The 25,477-nt window shown below is 41.7% G+C and overlaps 1 protein-coding gene across 17 annotated transcripts in view; it reads left to right on the top strand.

The window, feature by feature from the left end:
* Positions 1 to 25,477, top strand: part of PTPRF (protein tyrosine phosphatase receptor type F) — a 375,185-nt gene that overhangs the window by 79,817 nt on the left and 269,891 nt on the right. For all 17 annotated transcript variants that reach the window (XM_088169800.1, XM_088169793.1, XM_088169799.1 and 14 more), the window contains exon 2: positions 9,406 to 9,486. The gene's annotated coding sequence lies outside the window, so the exon portion shown is untranslated. The remainder of the gene's footprint in view (positions 1 to 9,405; positions 9,487 to 25,477) is intronic.

Here is a 25,477-nt window from a genome sequence, read left to right as displayed (position 1 = left end):
ATGGATTAAAACAAATCAAGCCATTCCGTTGCATTGCATTAATTTTATAACGTTTCTTATAACACAAAGTTTTTTTTCATTACAGCGGGAATTTGCTGTCCTGTGGAATACACCACTGGGCAAGCAGAGAAAGCTGAGAGCCATTAATCCTCAAAAGAAAAGTCCCAGTCCCGACTTTATTCTGTCTGTCCTATTGGTGTCACTCTTAGGAGTTTGTTGTAATGTAGTTGTTCAAATCTCTTCATTTCTGCACCCCAGTGCTAGAGCTGTTCTGCTCTTTTGGTGTTGACAAGATACCTGTGTGCTTTTCTCTTGTTCTAAAACCTTTTAAAGTTCTCTAGAGTCCCTTAAAGTCAGTTCTGTGCAGGAGTCTTCTTGATGTGGAATTAAAACCTTGCAAAAGAGGAGGTGGGGAACCACTGAGCAGTGCTTGGAGAGGGCTGTGTTCTGTCCCATCCTGGACCAAGTGGCAGCAACAATGTTCTGTTATTTTCTCTTTTCCAAGATAGCTAGGAATGGGCACAAGTTTTTCTGGGACAATAGTGTAACTGTGGCTTATACAGTGCAAAGAACTGAGATCCCAAGATATTTTCTGTGGAATGAAATACTCCTTCTGGTTTACCCTTGGCAGATTCCAGGTTGAGGTGATTCTTTGGGGAATGGATACTTCGGGTGAAAAGAGATCCATCCTTTCCAGCACGAGTGATTCTGTATGCAAGAAAAGATACAGTACGCTGATGTATAATAGTGAATTTCTTAAAAAGAGTAACTCTAATCCTAATTACTAATAATTAGCTACTCATAATCCTTGAAAAATGTCTTTATCCCTTTGATTACTTAGTAGCTAATAATAGTTTGTATGCCAGTCATCCATGTTTCCTCATTCCATAAATGTCTGGTAAGTTCAAGATTCCATTCATATTTTACATTTGTTTAAAAGCTCAGTACTCTGAGGAGGGGAGAGGAGGTACAACATGGGAAACTACATCAGAAAGGAGGTTCCTGCTTTTCCTCCTGATTATTTCAGCACTGTGACAAAGAGGGCAGGTGGATGACTCTTTGGAAGAGTGAGAAAAGGTGTGAAATAATATTTCTAGTGAAAATTAGTCTCTTCTGTAGTAATTGTTCATCTTGTTCCAAGCTAGAGCCTTGTTTTGCTTTGTGTCCTCTCTTTGGAGAGAACAGTCAAGGAGCAGTATGGAGTCATATAATAACTTAAAAGATTCTAGGAAACTAGAAGGTGAACCTGGCCTACGTGTGCTTGATGCTGAAAGTCCAATCTGGTCGCTTCGGTAAACATTGACAGCAGCTGTTGCTGTTTAGTCATGGTGAGTGTTGCTCTGTAGTGTTACATGTACAGAAATAACACGAGTAGTGAGAAAATGCACTTACCTTGCATCAGCTCTGTGAAGAGCTCCAGCCACTTCTTATTTTATCAGACTTGTGCCTGTATTGGTCTACCAGCCTGTGTCAGTACTGCTGAAATAGAGGAAAGTCTTTAATCTGGTACATCTCTGAACAAGATGACATAGCTGCTACCCTTTGGTGCTAGCAAGATCTGTGGGCTGAATATTGATGTGCACCTCTGCCCAAGTGATGTGGATCCGTGATTATTCTCATTCCTTCTACGGTATTGGAAATGGGGCTGAGATGTACACCTGTGCTTGGATACAACAGTGCTGTGTCAGTTGGGTATATCTGAAAAAATTTAGCCCCCCCCCCCCCCCCCCCCGTCCGTCCAGCAGCATAGACAAGAGAAGTCTTTGACTCTGCACGGGTTTTGCAGATCAATATAGGAAGCATTGTGGGAATTACCTTGTTACGGTTAACATGTAGCAAGTAAAACATAGGCAGAGACCTTATGGGCTTTGAAGTAAAATTCCTGGTCAAACCTTGAGTTGCCCAAGCTGAGGAGTGAATTTTCCCTGTTGCCACAGGATCCTCAAAAAAGATAGAGCACATAAGCAATGTTCCTAGATTTTGTACAAGTGGGAGTAGCTGTGTCATTTCTCCCTGGAAATCCTTGTAACTTATTCATCAAACTTAGTCATACCTGGCACTTGTAAGTAAGAGAGATTGTTCAGAATCTCTCAAGAAATGTTTTCCCTTATGTTGAGAGGTTTGTTTGCTTTGTGCCCAGCACTCTCCTATTCCATGTTTGACCTGCTCCAAGAACCTGCTTTAAAAATAACTGATAATTTTTAAAAAGACAATACCAAAAAACCAAATATATATTTCCCCCAGAAGAAAGCTGTGGATTAGGCAAAGACACGCATATATTTCAGTAGTCCAGCTTTGGCTGCAGAAACGTGGACTGTTGATGGTTTTTTGCACGGTGCCAAGGGCTCATGTGCCTTCCGTCTCAAAGGATTCTGCAGCTAAAAAGGTCATCAGAATGCTGATGCCCAGTGCATCTCTGGTTATCCTGGGTCATAGTTAAGCCACACATGAAATATCAGCTCCTTCAGCTCTAGAAATACTCATGTGACTCACTAGAGCAAAGGGTCTGGCAAGTATTTGCCCGGTGGGGCCAGAAGAAAGGACATGTTTGTGCAGTAGTGTTGTGTTCTTTCAAACTTCCTTGGTGTGTAAGGATGCTGTGTTGGATGCCTAGAAACTCCAAGCCTGTTACTTGGCATTCTTGCTGTAGTAGGCAGGAGCAGGGTTTCTTGTCAGCCACATGCCTAGGATTTCTTAAAGGCATTTCTCAAAATGCCTTTTGAGCCCTTCTGAAATACGTGGGACTCCTCTATACAATCATGCCTTGGTTCTCCCGAGGTCTAACTAGTCCTTCATGTGAATCGTGCATTTTGTTGTCTTTTGTGTTTTGTAGAGATTGAAGACTGAAGCAATTGCTGAGCTGAGAGCTCCCTTGTGACACAGAACTGCATTTTGCATGGAGAGAAACTGGCACTTGAAATAATAAAAAATGGTTTTTATTTTTAATTGTTCTATCCTTGTGCCCAGCTCTATTTTACATTTTAGGGGAACCATGCTATTCTTTAGATATCTTCAGAGTTCTTGAATAAATTAATGTAGAGTTTGGAAAACAAACTGACTTTGTTGTTTGTTATCAAAGCAGAAGATGCCTTAGCACTAACTCTGTCTGCATAGCTCAGACATGTTCAAATCAAATGCTTCATCTTCTTAAATAAGTTTTCTCACTGATTTGCAGAATATCAGCTTGGTTCGTTATTATACCATATACAATTTCTGTGAACTAGATATTCACCAAAGGTAACATTAGACACTGAGCAAATAATTGTTTCCTGTCACACTGCATTAGTAACTGGGAAGAAAGTGTTTCCTAATTTGTGTTTGTGCAGAACTAAATATAGCTCTGGCGAAGCTTAACTTCGACTCCAGCCATTCAAGTCCTTAAGAAATTGAGTACTGTGTTTGTCAGTCACTGGAAAAATGACTCTGTGTGTGTGTGTACTCCTTGCCCTCCCACTTTCCAGTTTTATAATCTTAGGGACTTGAATGTGAGGCTGTCCAAACTCTGAGAAAATCCTGATAGTCCTGGGTTATTGCTGTCTGCAGAAACAATGGCAGAATTTTTTTTCTATTAGGAGTTTGAGGATATCAAGCCTTGACTGCATTCCTCATTCCATATTTAGCAAGGACAAGGTTAAATTGTCCTGAAGTTATATTTTCCAGCAAAAATTGCTCTGACTTCTCATCTAAAATCTGGAATTTATTAGCTGTTCTACTCTCGTTGCTCTGTAGAGCTGATAGCATGATGCACAAGATCTTAAAAAAAACGTTTAAGTACTCAGATTGGGATGTACCAGTGAAATCATGCTGGTAAGAAAAATCTGATGTTACAGGAAGGTGTATTGAATAGATTGTCTCTCCTCCCTGGGAAACTTAGAGACATGTGTCTGTGGCTTGGTATTGAGTCTGGCAGCTGTGGGATAACAACCTTCATGCTACATTTGCACTGAAAAGGCAGCACTGCTTCCTGAGATGATGGGAATGCCAAATGCTGCATTTTGGAGCTTGAGTCTTTCAGCTGGCATCTGTGAGGAGAATACTTCAGGTTCATGTCTTCTAGTGAGGCTAAGTGTGAGCTAATGCTCAAAATAGTTACATTCTTTTCTTGTATTAATTTGAATTCATCAAGACAAGCTCATCCTCCCTGCATGTCTCTGCTGGACACCGAGTGGGAGGAGTGTGTTTGAAAGGTCTGAGGGATCTTCCATCCAGGGTTTGCAGAAAACAAGACAGTACTTCATCATTCATCTGTGTCACTTCAACCTGAAGAGTACTACTAACTTCATTTTATCTATGCTCTGCCCAGTTCCATCAGTGCTCTGCCCAACTTTCTCATGTTATCAGTGGTGTACATAATTAGGAGGAGGTTGTTGCTGGTGGGGAGGAAGAGGAATCCCTGTATATTGGCTGTCTGTCTGCACCTGTCCCTCTTACTACAGAGAGATCCTTTGAAGAAGTGATCTAAAGAAATCCAAAGAAAATTGCCAGGGTTTGTAACAGCTTTCCTCCTGGCAGTCTGTGGTTTATTTATACTGTAGGATGTGACAGGCAATTCCTGGTGCCTCAGCTCTGTCTGAAGTGTGAGTGATCGCTGGAAACACAAGTGATTGCATTAGCAGCTTTCTTCCCTCCATTGGGGAGAAGTTTTGAGTTTGAACTCTCCCCTCGCTGAGATCTTTGAAGTTTGGATCTTTAAAATCATTCTCCATGCCAAAGACCTACTAGTGGAGTTGTCATCCTTCCCATCTGAGGAGGACTGGACCAGCCTCCCTTCAGAGGCCATTAAAGCTGCTCGTTTCATCTGCCAGAGAGGTCAGCAGAGAAAGACATCAGTAAGTAATTATTCCCTTCCTCTCCTCATAGTAGCTGAGAGAGCTCTGGAAGTTGAAACATCATTAAATCTCTGAGCAGTGTGGACAGTCTGCAAACCAGCCATGGAGCCCATGTCACATGGCAGAGGGAGGGCCAAGTAACAGGTGGTATTTAAAAACTAATTAATATTTGTGAATAACAATGTGCAGTTAGTAAGAAAACAATTCAGTCTGCTTGTGAATATTTATGATGATGACTTTCAACACTGCTTGGATCATGCAATGCTTTTCCAGCTGCTGCACCTCCTCTTGTGTCACAACATTTCACACCAGGGTGAAAATATTCTCTGCTGTGTGGATCCGTCCCACAGGGCGGCAGCTGGCTGAGCAGCGCTCTGGAGTACACACTCTTAAAAGAATATTCTCACCAGTTCAATATTAGTGGAATGCTAGATCCTGAACATTTGAAGTATTCTTTGCTGGTGGAGTAAACCATACAAATTACCTTGAGATTTCATCCCATTAAGAGCCAAACCATGCACAGAGGTAGTGCTATGTTTGAAGAGAAAGCAGGTGTTAAAGGTTGTTCCACCTCTTAATGTTGTGTGCGAGTGTTTTACAGTAGATCAAACTTGCCTAATGTAATCTTCGAAATGCTTTCATTTAAAAAGCTCCCTGTGGTTTGTATTTGTTGAACTGAAAGAGCAAAATCTACTTTGTAGCTTGGTGAGGCGGGGTGTTCCATTGAACATGTGTTCCCACTGTCATTTGGGAATGATAATAGGTTTTTAACCTCTGTCAGTGTTAGACTGAGGTATTTATGGAGCTCTGTTGAAGCTGTGCCTAGGCAGGTAACCTTGTGATGCAGGTTTTTCACAATTTGCCATTTTCTTGTGATAAGTTGTGGCTTTTCTTGGCCCCTTGCAGTGCCTCTCGCAGTGTCAGCCTGCATGGGAGCTCACCAAGAGATGAGGAATTCTTTGCTGTTGTCGATGCTGCATAGAAAGCTCATGGCTGCTGGTGTTGTCTGTGCAGTAAACACTGTCTCACAGATTGACAACTCAGCCTTGGAGAGTTCCAGAAAATACTCCTGGCCATATGGAAACTGGCAAAACCCATGGAGGTGGTGGTCATGTTTTCAGCAGCAGAGGTGTCCAGGTGCAGCCAGAGGTGCTGGGCTCTTGCTCAGGGTGCTGCAGGGGACCTGCAACGTGGCCCTTACTGTTGGCAGCCTCCCCACTGCTCCTGATGGGCTTGAGTTTAACTTGAGGGAGGGGGGAAGCTGTGTGTACTTCAGTGTGTGCTGAAATCCTTTGGTATGGTCTCTTTCATCACTCGAGGCCTCCAGCAGCCTAAATTAGCAGATGGAGACTGCAGCGTGCTGCATGGAGGATGTTATCTCCAGTGAGCTGCCGTCACCACTTTCGTCACTGCTGATTAATTTTTTGTTAATATTTAATCCTCAACAGCAAATACCTAATGTTTATATACCCTTTCCCTGTAAAAGCAGAACATCTCCTTTATAAAGTCAGTTAAGACATCCAAAACTGAATCAGTGTAAAGTTTGGAATATATCTGTCAGACGAACAGGTGCAAAGAAATTCAGAGCAGAAGTGATGGCTTCAGTGTGCACAGGTCCTCTTGTGGCAGGGCTTTCCAGGAACCTTCACTTGCTTAGTAAACAGTGCTTAATATGACTGAGAATATTTTTCAAACCTCATCTTAAAATTCTTTGCTCCATCTTAATATTTTCAATGTAGAAGAGGTGGTTTGGGAGGTGGGGTTTTTTTTGTTTGTTTGTTTGGGGGGTTTTTTGTTGTTGTTTTTGGTTTTGTTCTGGTTTTTTTTGTTTGTTTGTTTTGTTTTCAGTGACATATTTCCATTTCCTTTTCTAGCAGTAGTGTCACTGTGGTGTAGCTGAGAATAGTTGACTTAAACTGCCCCTGTTGCACAGATGTAAAAAGCTACTTAAGCTTTTGGGAAAAGTTTCTAGTGAAATACATGAGTGTGTCCATGAATGACTTCAACTGTGTGTTAGAACTATAGCAAATTCTATGGGGTTTCCAAGGAATATGTTTAAAAGAATACATAAAATACATAAAAAAGAATACATAAAAAGCAGTATAACAATTAGCAGCAGAGACTGATATATTTAAATTAAGCCATTAATTTAAAGTGTTGGCTTACAGAAATTTCAAGCATTTTTATGCATTTAATAAAGGGTTGCTTTTTAAGTAGTTTAAGTATCCTTCTCTGTATGCAGCGTATCCTGGGAATTAACAAACCACTTACTGCTGGATGGATTCCACTCAGATGCAACTGCCATTGCTGCAGCAAGGACTGATGAAGAAAGTGGAAAGAGCCAATACTGAAATGGTCATCCTATTAGTCTGGGGGAAGGGAGAAAACAAACCAGTATAATCTCTCTTCTCTTTATTTAGTGTGCTGATCCCTGCCATGGGCATCAAGGTGGATGTGTGCATGCCTAAAAGAGGACTTTCTTCAAATTTCAGGGAGCCTGGCAGGCAGTGCCAGGATGCTTGTCTAAAATTCTCTCCTGAGGGATGGAGACCAACAGTGTAGGACAGCTGAAGGTGGAAGTTGGTGATCTGACACTGAGGGAGAGGTGCTGGGGTATAAAATTGGGACCCTGTGTGACAGGAGGAAAACTTACAACATGTTCTAAACAAAGGAGCTTGCAGGGATAGAAGAAAGAAGGACAGTGTGGTCAAAGTTATGGAAAACATACTGAGCAGTCTTGTGCATAGATATTGGCAGGGTAACACCTCCTGGTTTAGAACAGGAGCACGCTCAGAATAATTACAGCAAAGACTGCCAGTGTGTGCCAGAAGTAAATATAGTAGTGTAAGCACTGCTACAGAGTCATTGAAGTCAATGCTGCATAACATAAATTGCATAATATATTTGTTTGTGAAGGTTATTAGAGCACAGTTTTAAATGGATCCAAGTCCTTGGAAAGGTGAGTGTATTCTGGTTCTCTGGGCTGAGGTTTCCAATATGTCCCAGTCTGATCTGGGGGCAAACTGCCAGCAAGAGGGGGAGGTTGCTGTTCCTCTCCTACCAGCTCCAGTGCTTGTCCAAGCACCTCCTGAGCTGGTTCCACACAAAGTGCCAGGAGGAAAGGAACTGCCCTCTCCCCTCAGAAATTATAAAAATTGGGGGCATTTTTTGTTGTCCTGGTCAGCTGAGTTGGTGAGGGGATGAGAGAGGATCTCCAAGGGGTGTGTGTACAAGGGGGTGGGTGGAGGTGTCTCTGAGCACAGGGGACACTGGGCAGGCAGGCTGTTCAAGCCTCATGTCCCACCTCAGAACTGCAGCCAACCCTCTCCCTCTCCCACCAGGGGTGTGATGGTCAGTGCATGATGCAGCAGCCATCAGACACCCAAATTTCAGGGCACTGTCACACTCCCCGTAAGAGGACTGAGGCTGTTTACAAAATGCGTACTTTGTAAATGATAAAGACTAAATAATGTATTCTGTGCATCTGCATAATTTTGAATCACTTATCCTTTTGAGGGCTGTAGTCATTTGGCTCGTGTTTAAATATGCTTAGTGGTGTAGTTGAGCTCAAGCCATCAGCTATGGGTTGACACTGAAGATGGGAGGCATGTTTTTAGGGAGACCACCCCACATGTTCCCTGTGATGTCCTTGCACCACAGAGCAGTGTTCTGGGGGCTCACAGAGGTAGGAGGCACAGTCAGTGCTGTGAAAGGTCAGGGTGTCTTTCACAAAGAGCTCGAGACCCAGAGCAGTCCTAGTGGGACATGTCTTTATGGTGATGGCATGCCAGGTCATAACCTCAGAAGGCATTAGGAGAGAAGCTTCTGCTCTGCACTGAGTGGGATGGAGGGGGTTACCTGCTGAAAATACCAGAGAAACACATCTTTGGGCAGCTGCACGGTGACAGTGGGACACAAGGATGGGGTTGGGCAGAAGATGCTGATGTGGGGTGTTATAGGAGACAGGTAATATCAAAGATGGGGAGTTACCAGTGAGCAAACTGCAAAAACTTGCTTGATTTGGGTGGGCAAATGAGCCCTGACAGGGAGGTGGTGTAATTCATTTTTTATTGTCAGGGAAATAAACTTCAGGGATCGGGAAAAGCTGTTTAAGCTGCTGGATCAATGTTGGCATGAAAACAAATGGATAAAAGCCGTTCAGGAATAAGTGTTACGCTGAAAGTTTCTTAACTACTGGAGGAGCTCAGCTCTGCAGTTAGAATTGGATGTGGAGGCTGAGGAAGAGCATTGTCAGTATGTGGGCTCTGTTGCTGTGATTGGGGTTCTTGAATGTGATACCTGTTGTGGAGAGCTAAGCTAATGATCTGTAAACATCTTTCCTGCTTGAATCTGGTGGTGGATTATCATGACTGTGACATATGCAAGGAGAAAAGGGGAAATTGTCATGGTTTTAAAAGTGCTGTACAGGAATATGTGCTGAACTGAACTGCTTCTTCCCCATGAATTAATGTCATTAAACAACATTTTAATCTTTGCTGTACCTTTAATTTGAGAATGTCTCTGCTGTTTTGGTCCCTTACAACACTTATTCTTATGTTGTTTATTTTTCCCCCAGGTATTTTTATGGCCTCTGTTACAGTGGTGTCTCAGTGTCTTCCAGGCATTTATGGATTTATTCTGAGAACGTTCCTGTGAGGTAAGGAAATATTATCACTTGGTTTTACAGACTGGGAACTGAGGCAGAGGGAGACAAAGGTTGCAGGAGTCTAGTAGCATAGCCAGCAGTCAAACACTGATTGCCAACAAGTTCATTATTGTCCTAATCCCATACACAGCTGCCTATCTCTGGATTTTTTGCTTTCTTCCTCTTTCTACTTCTTTGTCTGGGTTTTTCCTTTCTCTTGTCTTGTCTGAGTTTCAGTAGCAATAATCTGCAAGGGGCTGGGAGGACCTGTGGAAAATATGATTAGGGATACTAGTGTCCTTTTTTTAACATTGTTACTTATGAGTCGAAATTCCTTTCTAAAAATATCAGCAGATCTGTTTATGTTAAATGATTAGCATGTTTAGACTTCCACAGATAAGCTGCCTTGCCTTTTTGAGTCAGTAACTCCTTTATCCTACCTGTCTGGGCTTGTGGCTGTTGAATTCTTACCCTGTCTCAGCTAATGCCATCCCAATCACCTAAAGCAATGCCAAGAATGTCATCATCCATGCAAAGATCTGATTCATGTCAAGACAGGTGTAAAGTTTCTCAAGCACACTTATGTATAATTATTCTTTAACTTTATTTTTCAAAGATCTTTCCAAGCTAGCTAAAACGTGCAGCTTTGAGCTCCCATATTCTCCCAGAAATTGGATTTCAGTGCCTGATTAGTGATGCTGATCCCTTTCAAAAGTATTGCAAAGTTCCTGACACGTGTGTGCTCTGAATTACAATTCAGATCATAAAATCAAATATCATGAATAACAGCTTGAAAAATGTCTCTTTTTTTTCTTTCCCTTTTAAGTAAGGAATTTTTAAGTTAGGTGTTCCTTGAGCCCTTTTTTCTCTTCAAGATAGTATTTGAAGTGTGACTTTTACTATTAAAGAATTTTCTTACAGTTTCAGAAGTGTTACAAATTAGGAATGCATGAGCAAGCTCTGACAAATATTTTTATTGTATGTTAAAATCATCAAAATTATTCAAAATATAACATTGGAAAGAAACATATAATGCCATCTTCTAATTTCACAATCTGTAAAATACATGTAAGAGATTACATTTATGCTCTTTATCAGTGTGTATTACATGTCCTTGTGTCCCCAAGAAGAAGGCCCTAATGACTCATGAACTGTCTCAAAGTGTACTAAATAAGATTAAAGAGCTGGCCAATGACCTTAACAGTCAATTAGGCTGTATGTTACTTAGCCCAGTATTTGTTGAGTGTAGAAGAGTAGCAAAAATTCATTAGCTGAGATGCTGATGCTTGAAACAAGCAAGATTTCTCTAACATCAGAACTGGTGTTGCTGCTTAAGCAGAGGTAGAAGCACGTGTGGTAGGTATGTGTGGGTATGTGTTTGAAAGACCTGCTGATGTGGTCCTGGGGTGGGGAGAAAGGTGCTCCAGGGCTGTTGGGCTCAGAGCCTCGTGGAGGAGATCCTGGCAGCACCTGGTGCTGGGTTGGGCAGTGGCAGGTGCAGTGGGAGGTGGTGCCAGGGTTTGGGACGTGCTGCCTGAGAGGTTGTGCAGGCAGTGCCATGGGAGAGCTGCTTTCAGAAGCCTTGTGTTGCAGGGCAGGCAGGCAGGGATGTGTTGGTGTGCTGTATGGCGTGCTTGGTTTTCCTCACACCTGAGCCCGGGTTGGTGTGGCTGCATTGGGGTGCAGGGTGAACAGGAAGGCTCTGGGCTGCTGTGCCCACTGAAGAGCAGAGTTGGAATTCTGCATCCCCTTCTCCCTTAGCTCAGGAGACGGGACATGAAGAGGTGCTGAGTATGCAGAGGTGCAGACAGGTCAGCTTCCCTGTTGCCCACCAGCTTCCTTGCAGGCTCAGCTGTCCCGTGGAGCTGTCACATGAAGCCAGGCTGGCAGTGGGCAGCAGGACAAAGTATTTCCCAGTTGATGGGCAGACATGGCGAGCTGCAAACCTGGACAGTATCTGAATTATGGTAGCATCTGTCATCTTCAGCTCACATTTCTTAGCTAATCATCTGCATTTTGTTTTGTAGTATGTTTGGAAGCATCCTAGAGCAGTCTTAGTTTGGAGATGGCCACCCCCTGGGAGGGCACTACGTGGTGACAGAACTGAAGCTGGAGAAGTGACATTACACGGGAGCTGAGGCAGCAGCTTGGTCAGGCAGCTCCTCAGTAAAACATCTGTCCTTGAGGGCTGCTCAATTTTATAGCACTTCTTTTCTGGTTTGTGCAGTTAGGAATGCTTTCAGCTGACCCTGAGAAAGTCTTCTGTCATTCTTAAACTCAGTTTTAGGAAAGAAAAGATGATGGACTCAGTCAATAAAAAATGTGGCTGAAAGTACAGTTTGAGTGGCATGCAGTAATATCTTTTAAACTAAATCAACTTTCTGGAACATAAATTGGGCAGAATCTCCCTGTTCTAGGTCATGGTTTATCTGTAGGGTTTTCTTTTAAAATAATTTCCTTAATTATTTGGGGGGAGGGGACAGGAGAGCCTGGGAACAAAGTGGATGAATGGGAGAAAAAAGGAAGCCTTTTCAATCATGTCAGGCTGAATCTAAAACATCTTGGAATGATTTTACAGGAGAACCCCTGAAGATAAACTGTAACCTAGATTAGCAGAGTACAGATTAAGTTTTCAGGAGTTTGATACAGCACCGTGTCCTGAAGCAGTCTTTTGTCATTCATTTAAAGTAAAATTGTTGCATGGTTGCATTTTCAGGGGTATACAAAAATACCTATCCATGTGATTGCTACAGTCATGAAGTTAAGAAATTTGTTAAAGTGAATACTTCTTGAAAAGATTAAAAGAAAAACAAAGTTCAGATTTTTCATTTGAACTGGCTATTGCTGGGAAAATACTTTGTGTCTGTGTGGTCATGGTTAAAGCATAAAAATGTAGTCATTGGGTCACATTGTCCTCTTCTAATACTTTGGACCTTTTTATTCTTTACTTTATTTACATTTTGGAAAATGTGTTGCAATACCATATTCTAATCATAAGGTTGTTTTCTGTAATAGAGCTTATATATTTCTGCAGAATGTTGGCACAAAATTTATGTGATTCAAAATGATTTAATTGTGTGTTAATTCTGTATTGGCTGGAACATAGTTATAATTAATGCAGAACAGCAAGCTACCCCTATTCACTGTAATCCAGTGAACAGTGTTTGCTGGCTATACTTAATGACAGGCTCTAAAGGGCACTGACAGAATTTGTTGGCTTAGTTCAGCCTCATTTATATATGCCTATATATTTTTTGGACTTAAGAGTCTTTGCAAGTCTTTTATCTCACAAATATGTAGATGATTTTAATATATTGGAACCCAAAGGGCACAACTGCTGGCCATTTACCTGGCTTCACATGATGACTGCTGGAGAATGCATGTGGAGATGGGAGGGTGGTGTTTAAAACCCCAAATTTGCACTTGTTAAATTCCCTTCTGCTTTGGAGGTGTTTGCTTTAGCTGTCTACAGGGATACATATTTTCAGAAGTTTATTTATGAAAAAGAGGCTCAGGAGATGCGGGAGATGTTACAAGATTTAACCACATTTGCAAAATTGAACGTGAGCTTTAGCCCTCTAGTCTTTTTCATTTCCTTTTGTATTTTATGATGAGTATAATGGTAGGTGGCTTTTGTGTTGTCACTTTACCTGTTTAATTTAAATTTAGGTATCTGAGGGTTGTGCAATAAAGGTAGAATCTCCATAACTGGCAACATAACCTTGTCATCTTGCAGAGTCAGCACTTGCTCATGCTCTGGCGCAACAGCTTTGAATAGCTGCCACCCCATGTGTGTGTTTCCTAAACTCGAGACAAGTGCTGAACTCATTAAAAATACATGCTATATAAGTTAATGTGCATAAGGAGTTCTGGTGCTGAGATCTCCTTTGAGGCTACATTTAACTCTAATTAACTTGGTTTCGTTCTGTCTATCAGCCTAGGCTTGGCTGAAACCAGCCAGTATTGGTTAAACTGTGGGTTTGAAGTAGAGCCCAGCGGGGTGATGAATTAAAAAGCACAGAATTGTGACTGTGCTGGGGTTCCTGGTGCCTGTGCCAGCCCCTGGGGCTGTGCCGGGCACGGGCACCAGCTGTGCCATTCCTGGGGCACAGTGCCACAGCGAGCGGATGCGCATCCATCCCAGCGTACTCCCGGGCAAAACTCCGGATTTCTAAAGAGGTCTGAAATAATGAGGTTTGCTGAGCTGTGACTGAACAATTGCATGACACCAAACTCCTCTGACTAAAATAGTCTGAATTTTTCCACTAGTGGAATAAGGAACAGCAGCAGAGACTGTTGTATTTTACTGTTCTGGCTGTTCTCTCTATTCATACCTTGTTTTCATTCATCATTAACTCGCAGATGAGATCCAGGGAATTCTGCTAATTATGATCCCTTTTTCAAGGGAGGCAGGCAGCAAGACAGGAATTACTGATGGTGGCATTTGCAGTAGGGACAAGTACCAGCAATATATGGATTGGAAATATGGGGTGGGTTTTCTCTCCTGACAGTGTTGGAAATCAAGCTTTATATTATGTCCAGTAAAGTAGGTTTCACTGAAAGCTGATTATAGTATTTTGTGAGAGGAGGTTTTCAGTGTATCACTCTGCAAGAAAATACTCACAGATCCATATTCAAGGGTAGGCTGCTGCATTTTGTGTAACTGGAAGAATGCATGGATTTGTTGCATTTTCATCACAGCTAGCAAAAGAAAATGATTTTCCCCCTTCTTTTGACTAGTACTAGGGTTTTAGTCTTGCAAAAGGATTTTTTTAGGTAGAAATACTGGTAAAGTGGATTCTGGATTTAAACACCAAGTGGTGTGGGAACCTCTGCCCAGCAGTTTTTGAGTGTTCATAATTTCTTAAAAATTGGACCTTGTAAAATACTTCAAGTTGGGTATGCTAAATATTAAAGCATTCAAATCACTAACTGCTTTTAAAAGTGACAGCCAGAATCTCCATTAACATTGCATCTTCTGCCTAGGGGACCACAGAATAGAGCCTTGATGTGTCTTTGAGGATGGAAATGAAGCAGTTTAAGTTACTGTGCTTCAGCTGAAATGTGGTAACAGCATACAACTGTGTCTAGTTCATTTTGCTGAAAAACAAAATAGAAATCACAGAGGATGATCTAAGACTGTCTGTTTTGCTTTGCATAGAAGCAGACTAGCAATGATCCTGTAGTGTCTTGCCATGTCTCAGCCATGAGAATGGTAATTTCCAGTTGATGAAAGGTAAATTATGGCTAGAACAGGTTGATGCATTAAAATCGTATGTGCTTCAAGATACCTGTCAGTGTTCGTGGAAAAGTAGGACTTGCTGTGCTGGTTTGGACCAGTGGTCAGTCTAAGTCAGTTCACTACCCCTGGCAATGATCAGTGCTGGATAACTTAGGCAATCAACAGGAAATTGTGCTTTTGATTATCAAATGTTTTATCTACTGGGGAAGTGTTGGATTATTTTTCTTTTTTTTAACTTACAAAACCAAACTAGGCTGATTTAGTAATTGAAAGAGTCCCTTCTAAAATGCAAAATGCAGTTAAAATTTCTCTTTAAATCTTCCTGCACAAAGAGTTTATTGACATTTCTTAGTGTTTTCCCTTCAGACACCCCAGGTTGAGGATTGGTCTAAACTGTTTGCAGTCTTCAGTCTAGCTCACACCAGTCTTTCTAAATGTTCTTCTTTGTCTCCAAAAGGCCACAGTCATAGTACATGAATAGCGTGGAGTTGGTTTTTTGCTAACGTTATAGCTGAAAGATAAAATATTAAATGGATATCATGTAGCTATTGTATTGCTTGAGCGTGTCTTCACATTAATTCAAATTAATTTAAACAAGGTGATAGGAGTAAAGTGCAGAGTAGAAAAAGGATAGATCAGAAAAAGGAGATAAGATAGGTGTATTCAAATAGGCAGAGCCTGATGAAATTTGCCCTAGGGTACATCAGCAACTAGCCAAGCAACCTTTGAACCATTTACAATTATCTTTTAGAAATTGGGAAGGCCAGGAGAGGTCCTGAAGGACTGAAAAGGGCAATGGCATTACCTCAGTTTGAAAAAGGGAGATCTAGGGAATTACAGACTGGTTAGTCTAACTGTAATGCTTAGAGAATTGGAACAAAATTTTTAATCGGTTTCTAGGAATCTAGAGGATAAGAAAATAAGGACTCGGGGATAGCAGTACCTTGATGTTACGTAGACTTCAGAAATTTCTGATAAAACCTCATGACACTTCTGTGGAATAAGGAAATATATGTATTTAATAATATGGTAAACAAATAATTGTTTAAGGACCGTGTTTGAAGAGTAGTTACCCATAATTTACTGTGAAAATCAGGGGAAGAAGGGAGATGGCATGAGGAATTGTGTGAATACACCCATGTTTGTCTTGGGCTGAGCTTTATTTGCTGTTCTCTTTACTGGTGTGGACAAGGGAATACTAACTAAATCTGCAAGTAAGTCCACACTGAGAGGTGCTCAAGCAGTGTGAAGCATAGTTCAGAGTTAAATGGCTATGGTAAATTGAAATGGCATGTGGAAATCCGCAGCTTACAACTTAATGAGTTGAAATGAGGAAATACAAAGTGGTGAGGACGTGGCAGGGCTGCACAGCACAGGACGACTGCTTTGGGACAGGCACTGGATCACCAGCTGTGCACAAGCTGTGTCTGGAGGTATGCCCAGGACTGTAATTACAGGTAATGGTGCTGCTGTCAGTGCTGCTGAGCCCCCAGACATGGTGCTGTGTCCAGCTGCAAGGGTGGTGCATCAGGGAATGTGGGTTGACTGTAGGCTGGGGACTAGGACTAGGGGACTAGGATGAGAAGTGGGTATTGTTGGAGCTGGGTCTGACCAGCCTGTGGATGAACAGACCAGGTGTTCAGTTGCCATCTCGGCCAAGGGATGGATGAGAGGTGGTCCTGCTTTATGGGGAAGCTTGAATCCCACTCCTGGTCACAAGTGTGAGAATGGCGAGTCAAGCAAGGTGCCAAAACCAGAAGACAGTGGGTGGCTGGGGTCTGGAGCAGGAGATGTGTGAGTGGGGTCCAGGGGAGCAGTGCTTCCCAAGCGTGGGGGAGGGAGGGTCTGAGCATGGTCACCCGCCCCAGGCAGGTGGGTGGGGTGATGGCAGTGTCCAGGTTTTTCCAGGTGAAAGAAGAAGAGGGAAAGTTCCTATAGCTCAGCTTCAGAGTGAAAGAGCACTGGGCAAGAGTCCAGAGAGCTTGTAATGCTTCCATTTTAGAGGGTATTCAAAAATTGACTGGGCAAGGCTCTGGATGGAATAGTCTGACTCCAGAGTTACTCCTACTTTGAGCATGGGTTTGGACATGCTAAGGTCCTTTCCTACCTGCTTTATTCAGAGTTTTAGTGAGCTACTTCCTTCCTCCTTATTTTTAGAGGATGAAATTTTTGAATGATATATCTCTCAGGTGAGTGGCAGTGCTTTTCCAGATAATCAGTGGTTCAAGAAGAGCCAGATACTACTGGGATTGCTTACCTTAGTGTCTCTTAACGTAAAAATGTTTGTTTTCTTAATCAGGTCTCAAGAGGAAGCAGCGTAATCAAATGTTTAAATTTCTTCTATGCTTCAGCATTTTCTTTGTTAGAAGCACCAGTGTATTTTCTAGGACACAGGTGTTTAAATTCTTAGCCTTTAAGAAACGTTTGTGTCAAGCACGTGGACTGGATTGGGTGCTTGAAGGAAATTATTGCCTTCTAATATAATAAACATGTACCTAATCAGAGAAGCTGATTATTTCCCATCACAATAAATAGAAAACATGTGATCAGTGACATCAGCATCTATTTTTTCCTTAGTGTTTTGCAAAAGTAATAGCTATGAGCTTGTAATAGTGATATGTAATCTCTAACGTGCAGTGGTTAAATATTAATATACATTGGCTGTATTTAAAGATCAAGAATGGTTGGAATGTTAACTCTCAAGCTCCATCAAATTTTGTAAGGTGACCTGTAGAAAAGGGAGTGTGTTTTCATCAGAGTGGTCATCTGTTGCAGGAACCTTAGCAGGAATTCCATGCAATTATTAGAATACTGAGAAATTGATACTTAAGGTTTCTGTCAAGGTCTGATTTAATCAGTTAAAAACATAGCCGGGCTGCTTGACAGGGATCACACAGAGAATTACCAAAGGCTCAGGGTCTGTCTAACTCATCTGTCCCATTTCCTTAATCATGTTAATGTGGTTTTTTGTTTTGTTTTGATTTTGAAGTGGTGCTGTAAAGCTGACAGGGCCACCTAGTTCAGAGCTGCGGAGGTCCAGGGGTTATTTTCTGTGATGCTGTGACAGTCTGTAGGGTCATGTAGTTACAGAGCTGCCCCATTTTCCTTGTTGGGACAGTCTCTCCTGGCACTTGCACAGTGGCACCGAGGCTTTAGGCCATATGTGCAATCTCAGTTAATTGTGTTAGATATTTGTTCTCTTTGTTTACTGTTTGTCAAAGTCTTGTAAATGAAGTTGTTACAGTGTGAAATTTTATGGTGTCCAAGTTGGAAATGATCCCGCTTATCTTGTTGACTTCCTTCCAAGTATTTCTGCAGTGGTTCCGCTTTGTAGGCCACCATGCAGGAGTGGTGAGCAGGTCTTCCTCCTGAGTTTTACTTGATAGTCATTAACTCCAGATGGCAAATATGCTTTTATGCTCTTGAAAAGGTGTTCTATTCAAAAGGAGTTCTGTAACACGTGCAATGGGATTGAGGTTTATGAGAATTTCAATTTACCTGCTTATCTCAGGAGCACCAATTATTGGTCTTGCCAGGGTGGAGACCCTTGACTGATGAGGTGCACAATGAAGAAGGGCTGATACAACGTGCACTACAGATATTATGACAAAAATGTTATATTTTTTTCTGGATAGCAGTGACTGATCGGCTGTAGACGTTCCTGACACTGCCTGACAGAAAGGGTTATTTTATCTGAAAACAGTGCAGTTACAGATGAGAGACCTCCTGAAAAACATCACTCACTTTTACTAGTGACATCCATCACTTCCTAATTATGGGTGCTTTCAGGTGGAGAAACAAGTTCTTTCCATTGCTCCTCCATAGCTTTTCTTGTCCTTCCAGCAGTAGCATAGGGTTAAAGTTGGCCTTTTATCCAGAGGCAGAGGGACCTGTGGATTAAATTAATGTATATTGATGTCTGTATGTGTTAGATGGGTATCCCATTGTTAAAGGAATGGCAGTGGCCAGTAAGTATGGAGAATGAATAATTCTTTGTAGCTTAATCCACCTACTTTGAAGCACAGAATGTATGTTAAGCTTACTTGTTTGGAAGTCAGGGCTTTTCACTGTCTTCCAAAAGCTGAATCAGATCAGGGAAAGTCATGAGACCAGTCAAGAGAAAAACCTCTGATCCCTGCTCAGAAACAGAAGAGTCTCTGAATCTCAGGTTTCTAACATGTGCTAATTTTGCTGGCAAAAGCAAGGCCTCCCTTAATGTTCCAGGAGCTCTTGCCCCTCTGGATGTCCCTGGAGCTGCCCTGGCCATGGCACCTTCTTCCCCAGCCCCTGCTGGCTGCAGGGTCCTGCTGCCCACAGGCATGGGGTAGGGAAGGGTCTCCTGGCCTGGCAGAGAGCACTTGGCATTGCTGTCTTTTTGGTCCACAGCCAGGACAGAGACTGAAGTGGGATTTTTTCCAAAATGCTGAATTGTCCTGACCTTTTCTCACTGAATTTGTTAATCCTTATACCATACTGTAGAATTTTTCAGAAATTTATATACTTTTCTTTCAAAGCCATGTGCATTTTCAGTATAGTCCCCAGCACTGCCTAGAGATCTGGTGTTGATTCCAAACCCTCTACTGCTTCCTGGCATCAGAGCAGACACTGGCAGCTGTGTCCATTATACAATGGCCTAATTGATTGGAAATCATTGTGTCTGCAGGAGCCCTTTCTGTGGCTGGATGTCTTACACTCTGGTGTGCTTCAGCCCACCTTCTGTGCAGGGCTTGGATTTTCAGTTCGGCTCTTAAGAAATTTACTTTCCTTTGCCATACTAGATAATTCTCTTCTCATAGTCTTACAGCAAGAGCAAGGCAGAAGATTTACTTTGTCTGTGTGATTCTGTTTACATACAGATAAAAATAACAGTTAGTTGAAGTATTGTTTGTTTTTATGTATAGATGAGCCTTTACTCCACCCATGAGTGTGCCTCTGCTTATATTTCTGTGTATTTACTTTGTGTGGCCCATGGATCAGGCAGGTGTGGAGATGCTGAGGATACCATGGCACTGTGGTCAGCATAGGTGCCTGTGTGCATGGTGTGGCCAGGGAATAAATGAGCATTTTCAAAATTATTACTTAATTCCAGTGACTCTGCAGATGGCAAAGTATTTACAGTTGCTGGAGTAATCTCTGCTGCCCTGCTCTGCCTTTTCTCTTTGAAGAGTAGCTGCCTTGCAGCCCTTCCCTGGCTGCTGGTAATAGCAGTAATTAAAGCACACCTGGTAATGACAGCAGACGTGCTGTACCTTCTGCTGCTGAGGACACTGATGTCTTGAGGTTGGGAGTGCTCATTGCCACTTAATATGAGCCCTCAATTTAAATACAGGCTCAAGGTTAAAGCCACAGTCCACAGATAAGGTGGGAGTGGACACCTCCATTCCCTGAGTACATCCTTGACTTCCTCCTGAGAATTGTAAGTAGGACAGATATACTGACCTATTGAACTGAGTTGGTATTCTTTGTCCTTAATTTTGTAGTGCTACAGCAGGACCTTTTTGCAAGAAGACCTAAAGCTGTGTGTGTTCCTTCAGATGTAAAGAGGGAATGCAAATGAGATGAAAGTAATTGAAATCAGAAGTGTAATCTTGGTGTGGTCCCCAGCCTTGGCAAACACCTGAGGTGCCAGCTGTGGATGAGCCTTGCCCATGGATTGTATCTTCAGAGTTCTGGAAACAGCTCTGGGTATCTTACACATTGAATAAAAACCCTGAATGTTATTGGAGTTCCAGAGGAAGAAGTGAATTGTACTGATGGCTAAGTTTACCTTTTCCTGAAAGCATGGTTCAAAGTTTCATTTACTTTAGGGAAAGGGCAATGGGAGAGACGACAACAATAAAACCCACCCCAAAACCCAAAATTCTCTATGCCCACTTTTTTGAAGTCACAAAGACTGAAATGGATGGTTATCTATTAACTTTCAAAAGACTAATTTGTGGGGAAGGTGGCTCCAGAGCAGAGGCTTTTGCAGGGAAAGTGTGGAACAGCCATCTGTCAATATTGTTCTTACTACTTTTCCAATGCTTTTACAAATTGATAGTCTGGGAATTGTCTCTGCTGCAGGTAAAGCCAGTTTCAAGCCCGTGCGTGCTGATATTTTATTGAAGTGAGACATGAATGCTCTGGGGGAAAATGGCATTGTGAGATAAAGGGCTCTGATACATGCATATAGCTTAAAAGTCATCTTACAAAAAAGAAATAAAGCAGCTGCTAATTGTAAAACTGTACTTTATGTACACTCTTTTCTTATTAAAGTTATTTAATCTCATTCAGTATATATGAACACATATGCAGGCTCTGCATCCATCCTAAAAATGCATCTTTGAAGCGGTTCTGTGGTTATGTAAATATATAGTTGTAATAGAAAGGAGAGTAGATTTAGTAGTCTGACCAGAGAGAATATTTTTTCCAAGATTAGGAGTCTGAAATAACAGTTGATTTTATCATTTGCTTTGAAGGAGAGCATTGCAGGTACACATTTTCTTCAAGCTTTAAATAAGCAGTCTGACTGGAATAGTAGTTTTAATCTGTTTTAATGATGTTTTTCCAATATGAAAGGGGCCAAGAAATGCAGAAGTCTAAAGGTCTACTGGTAATGGTTGAAGTGATGGGAGTTGTTTACAGAACATAGTGACTGGATAGCTACCTCTTGCTAAGAGCATATGTGCGACCTTTGTTCTTGGTTTAAAGTATAATTAAGAAATACGTGCCTATGTGTACTTTAAAAACAATAAAACCATCCCATTTGCAGACTGTAAGGTACTTTGGGTTGGCAGATACAGAAGCATTTCAGTGAGTGCTGGTGTTAACTGTTTTGTTACTACTGATGTTGAGATGCCTTTCTCCAGTGCAGCGAAAATGAGGTCAAATAAAATCTTTATTAAGTGTTACTCATAGGAGTGAGGTAATCGCCTGTTGTCTTATCTATATAGGTAAAAGTCTCATTTCTTTTAGGTCATGACAAAGTGAAAACTGAGAAATCCCAGCCTAACCTGCCTTTTGCCTACAGTGCATGCCACGACTCTTGCAGATTTGGTATGGAGATACGTAGTAGGCTTTGGTTTTTTGTCTTGCTCTGCTAGTTAAGGCTGTGTGCTTTCAGCGTATAGAAACCTCAGAGAGGCAAAGCTGCGGGGGCAATTCACCTCTGAAATCCTTCAAGATTTAATTCTTCGTATCATTCCTCAATGCCTGAAATTCTTGTGCAGGCAGGGTTAACACTGGTCACTTTGTTGACAAACTGTCTTTCTTACTCTGTTCTGAGTTTTTACAGCAGGAGCTTTTTGTTGCTCCAGCGTTTAATGCTGTGTCTGCAGCCCCCTTCTTAGGTGGGAAACAGAGGAAATATGACATGTAGCAGGTTTGAAAGGAGCAGCTGGGAATTGCTTGGAGGTTTTGGAAGTGCAAACCTTATGTGCTAGACGCCTTTGACAAAGCTGTGCTGTGAGCCTCAGGTCCATAGGAAGGCAGTGATGAAAATGGCCAGCAGGGCACTGCAGCTCCCTGCCCAGCCCTGCTGCTCTTGTCCTTCTGCATGCCCAGCTTGCCATGGCCTCTGCCTGGAGGGACACTTTGCCCTGGCTGTGCTATCTCCCTTCATCCCTCCTTACTCCCTAACAGCAGCAGCAGAACATATGGATGGGTTTGATGGAGAAGGGCGTTTGCTGCTGCTCAGGCACTGGGGTGGTCTAAGTGTGCTGGTGCTTTGGCAGGGTGGGCACACAGGAAACGTGCTGGTAAAACATTCCCCATCCTCAGCCCTGGACTTGCTAGCTCTGCAACAACTGAGCCATAGTGACCAGGGGTCTAGCTGGACAGGGTTCTGTGTCACAGTTGAATTAATGAAAACATTTTCAATAATGTGTTTATGTGCATATATATGGTTTTTTATAACAGCTACAGTTTTTGAACCACAAACTACAAAGGGAGTGATGTAACACCTTCAAAACAGAGAAGGCAAGCAAAGGAAATTCCTTAATTTAGCCTCTTTCAGCTGGATTGTGAAACCTGATGAACAGCTGCCTTAGCATGTGGGAGGAGAAGGACATCACTAAGAACGGGGACAAGACTTGAAAACAAATGCCCCATCTCACTCCTCCCATAGCAGAATATCAGCTGGAAAGAAACCTAAGGTCTTTATAAGAGGTTAAGCAGTAACATTATGAGAAGTGGGTATTTTTTCACCATGCGTACAGCCACAGTTTGGTGACAACATGAGAAAAGGCCTCTGGTGTGTAAATCTCTGGTTTTTCCTTGTGATGAAGGAACTCCTGATCTATAGTTGGTACTGTGCACTAACCATGGTTAGACCTCTTTTTCTAAGGGTTGGTAATAAATAGAAAATTGACAACTTCCAGAGAATTTATTAGAGAGCAAATTTTTTTTTTTTTTTTGGCCCACTTGGAAGAAAATCAAGCCAGGGATCTTTCTCATCTCTCTTGTTGTGATCCAGGATTAATGCCCAGACCTTTTGAAGGCCATTAGTAAAAGGAACAGACGTTAAAATAAAACAAAGTCTTGTTTTCAGTTGCTTTCTCAGTTATTCATTTTGGATTCAGTGCATGAATGGCTTGTAGTTCACCGAGGGTCTGAGTCACAGGATCAAGGCTACAATGGAGGTATTGTGATCACCTTTCTCTTTCCACCACCCTGTGCAGTCGAGTTGAAATCCTGCTCTTTGGCATCCAAGCTGTTGCTTTGGTGACCAATTATGACTCCAGAAGTATACATTGTGGTCTCACTCAATAGCTGAAAGAGTGTAAGGGAAAAGATAAATGTGTTCAAACACAGCTCTGTTTTGCAAGCCTTCAAGGTGATTCAGAATAGAGCTGTTGGCATGTTTGATTTAACGTGGTGTATCAGTGCAGTGTTAGGAATTCAAATGTCAGTGTTACAAATCCAGAAAACATAATTAAAGGTGATTTAACACTCAGAATGCTGTGCCCTTTACATACACATTATAATTACCTCTAATTTTTGTTAGCATGGAATTCTCGGTTTCTTTAAGCAGCCCTGTTTCTTTGCAATTATTTAATTTTAGAAGTCATTATGTGTTAATCACTCAAACCTTTGTTTTCTAGAAACCTAAGATGCAGTAATTTTGGTTTAGTGGATGCATGTTGTGCTTCTTTATCTTATTGATGGTCCTCAGAGTCTTCATGTGAACCCAGCAGGGATATATAAAGTATTTTTGGAATCAAGAGGGAGTTTTATGACAGTGACATGGCAGGGGTGAAAGAGTAAGAAAAATGATAAGTTCCATCAACAGTTGAATATAGTAGCTCCTTCACAAGTAAAGGAGAAAAAAGAAGTCAAATTAGTGTACAGATGTAAGAAAAATGTTTCGTTTTAAGGAAAAGAATTACAGGTGATAGTTAGGCAGGATTTTCTTTCTTTGACCACTTTCATCAGTGGTGTTTGTAAGATTCCCTTCATTGCTTCCCAGGACATTTAATCTCCTTTTCTTTGTGTGGTTGGTGAAGTCCCTGGCTTGGAGATGCCTTTGTGTTCAGACACCCCTGTCAATGCCACTCGCACTCACAAGTGACAGCTGCAGTGATTTAGTGGCCGTGTCCTGTGTAACATGCTGGCACCACAGGTTACTAATGCTCTTCCTTGTGAGTGTGTCTGCTGTCCGTGCTGGGGAGATGCTTTGTTTGTCCTCCCCAAAGGCTGGTGTTTATATTCCCTTGACAAAAGAAGGCACATTCCAAGCAAGCGTTTAAAATAAAAACTCTGGCAGGCAGAACTGTATCACTAATAGCAGCAGATACTTAAGTAGCCTATTTTCATAATCCCACAGGTAGTTGTTAAGAGCATTTTCTCCTACTGGGAGAACATCTATCCTTCTGTTGAGCTTCTTGTCAGCTATCTCTCTGTATTTATGACCTTAATGGAGTTTCTAGCAATCATACCAAGATATAGTAAGCTCTGTGTATATCCATAATTCAGTATTTTATTTTATACCTAGTAGCAACTCATGTTGGTGTAGGTGAGATATTTGTGTTGCATCTGTACTGGTAACACAAACCTTTCCCATGTCCTCATAAATGTTCCTTCCTTGGTGGTGAACTAAATTTAGACTAGCTTTGTAGCTGCATTTTGCTCTTTAAATGAGATGATTCTCTGGGGCTAGATGACATCTGCTACTGAAGTGGTAGCTAGGGCAGAATTAGTAAATCAGCCTTTTCAAAGCATTTTCCCAAAATCTGCTGTGTGGAAGAGTATAGATTGACAAACTAGTAACTTCTCACTAGGGTTTATGGAAATTATTAAGTCAATTACGGAGTGCAAGAAAGCTTGTACACTGCAGCTTGTTTTCTTTTCCTTGTATAGTTTTTAAATACATTGCAACAGTTTTGAACTGGGAATGGCATTTTAAGAGGAGACACTTTGGTGCCACTGTGAGTGCAAACCACACAGTGCTGAAGAACCAGATTGTGCAAAGGATTTCAGAAGCTGGTAATAAATAGACTGTGCTCATTGGTGATACAGGAGTAGCAACTCTGTTGCAAGTCAGATTACTATCTCATTATTTCAAAACAAAAGTTACCTGGGATACATATTCTTGTTTTGATCAATAAGCCAATCTTGTGAAATATCAGAGTTTTGCCAGGAAGAATTAAGGCTTTAAAATAAAGCATCTGTTGCTGAAATCTGAGCATCTGATCTCTATATTTAATCATTTGGTAAAGGAAGAGAGAAATACAATATTCTCCAGGTTATTTAGTTTAAAAAATACCTTTTATTTTTGCATGTTGA

This window comes from Sturnus vulgaris, chromosome 9 (assembly GCF_052056855.1).
Source record: "Sturnus vulgaris isolate bStuVul1 chromosome 9, bStuVul1.hap1, whole genome shotgun sequence".
In the NCBI taxonomy this organism is placed as follows: Eukaryota; Metazoa; Chordata; class Aves; order Passeriformes; family Sturnidae; genus Sturnus; species Sturnus vulgaris.
Note: the sequence above shows the minus strand (reverse complement) of the source record. Positions and strands in the feature narration are given on the sequence as shown.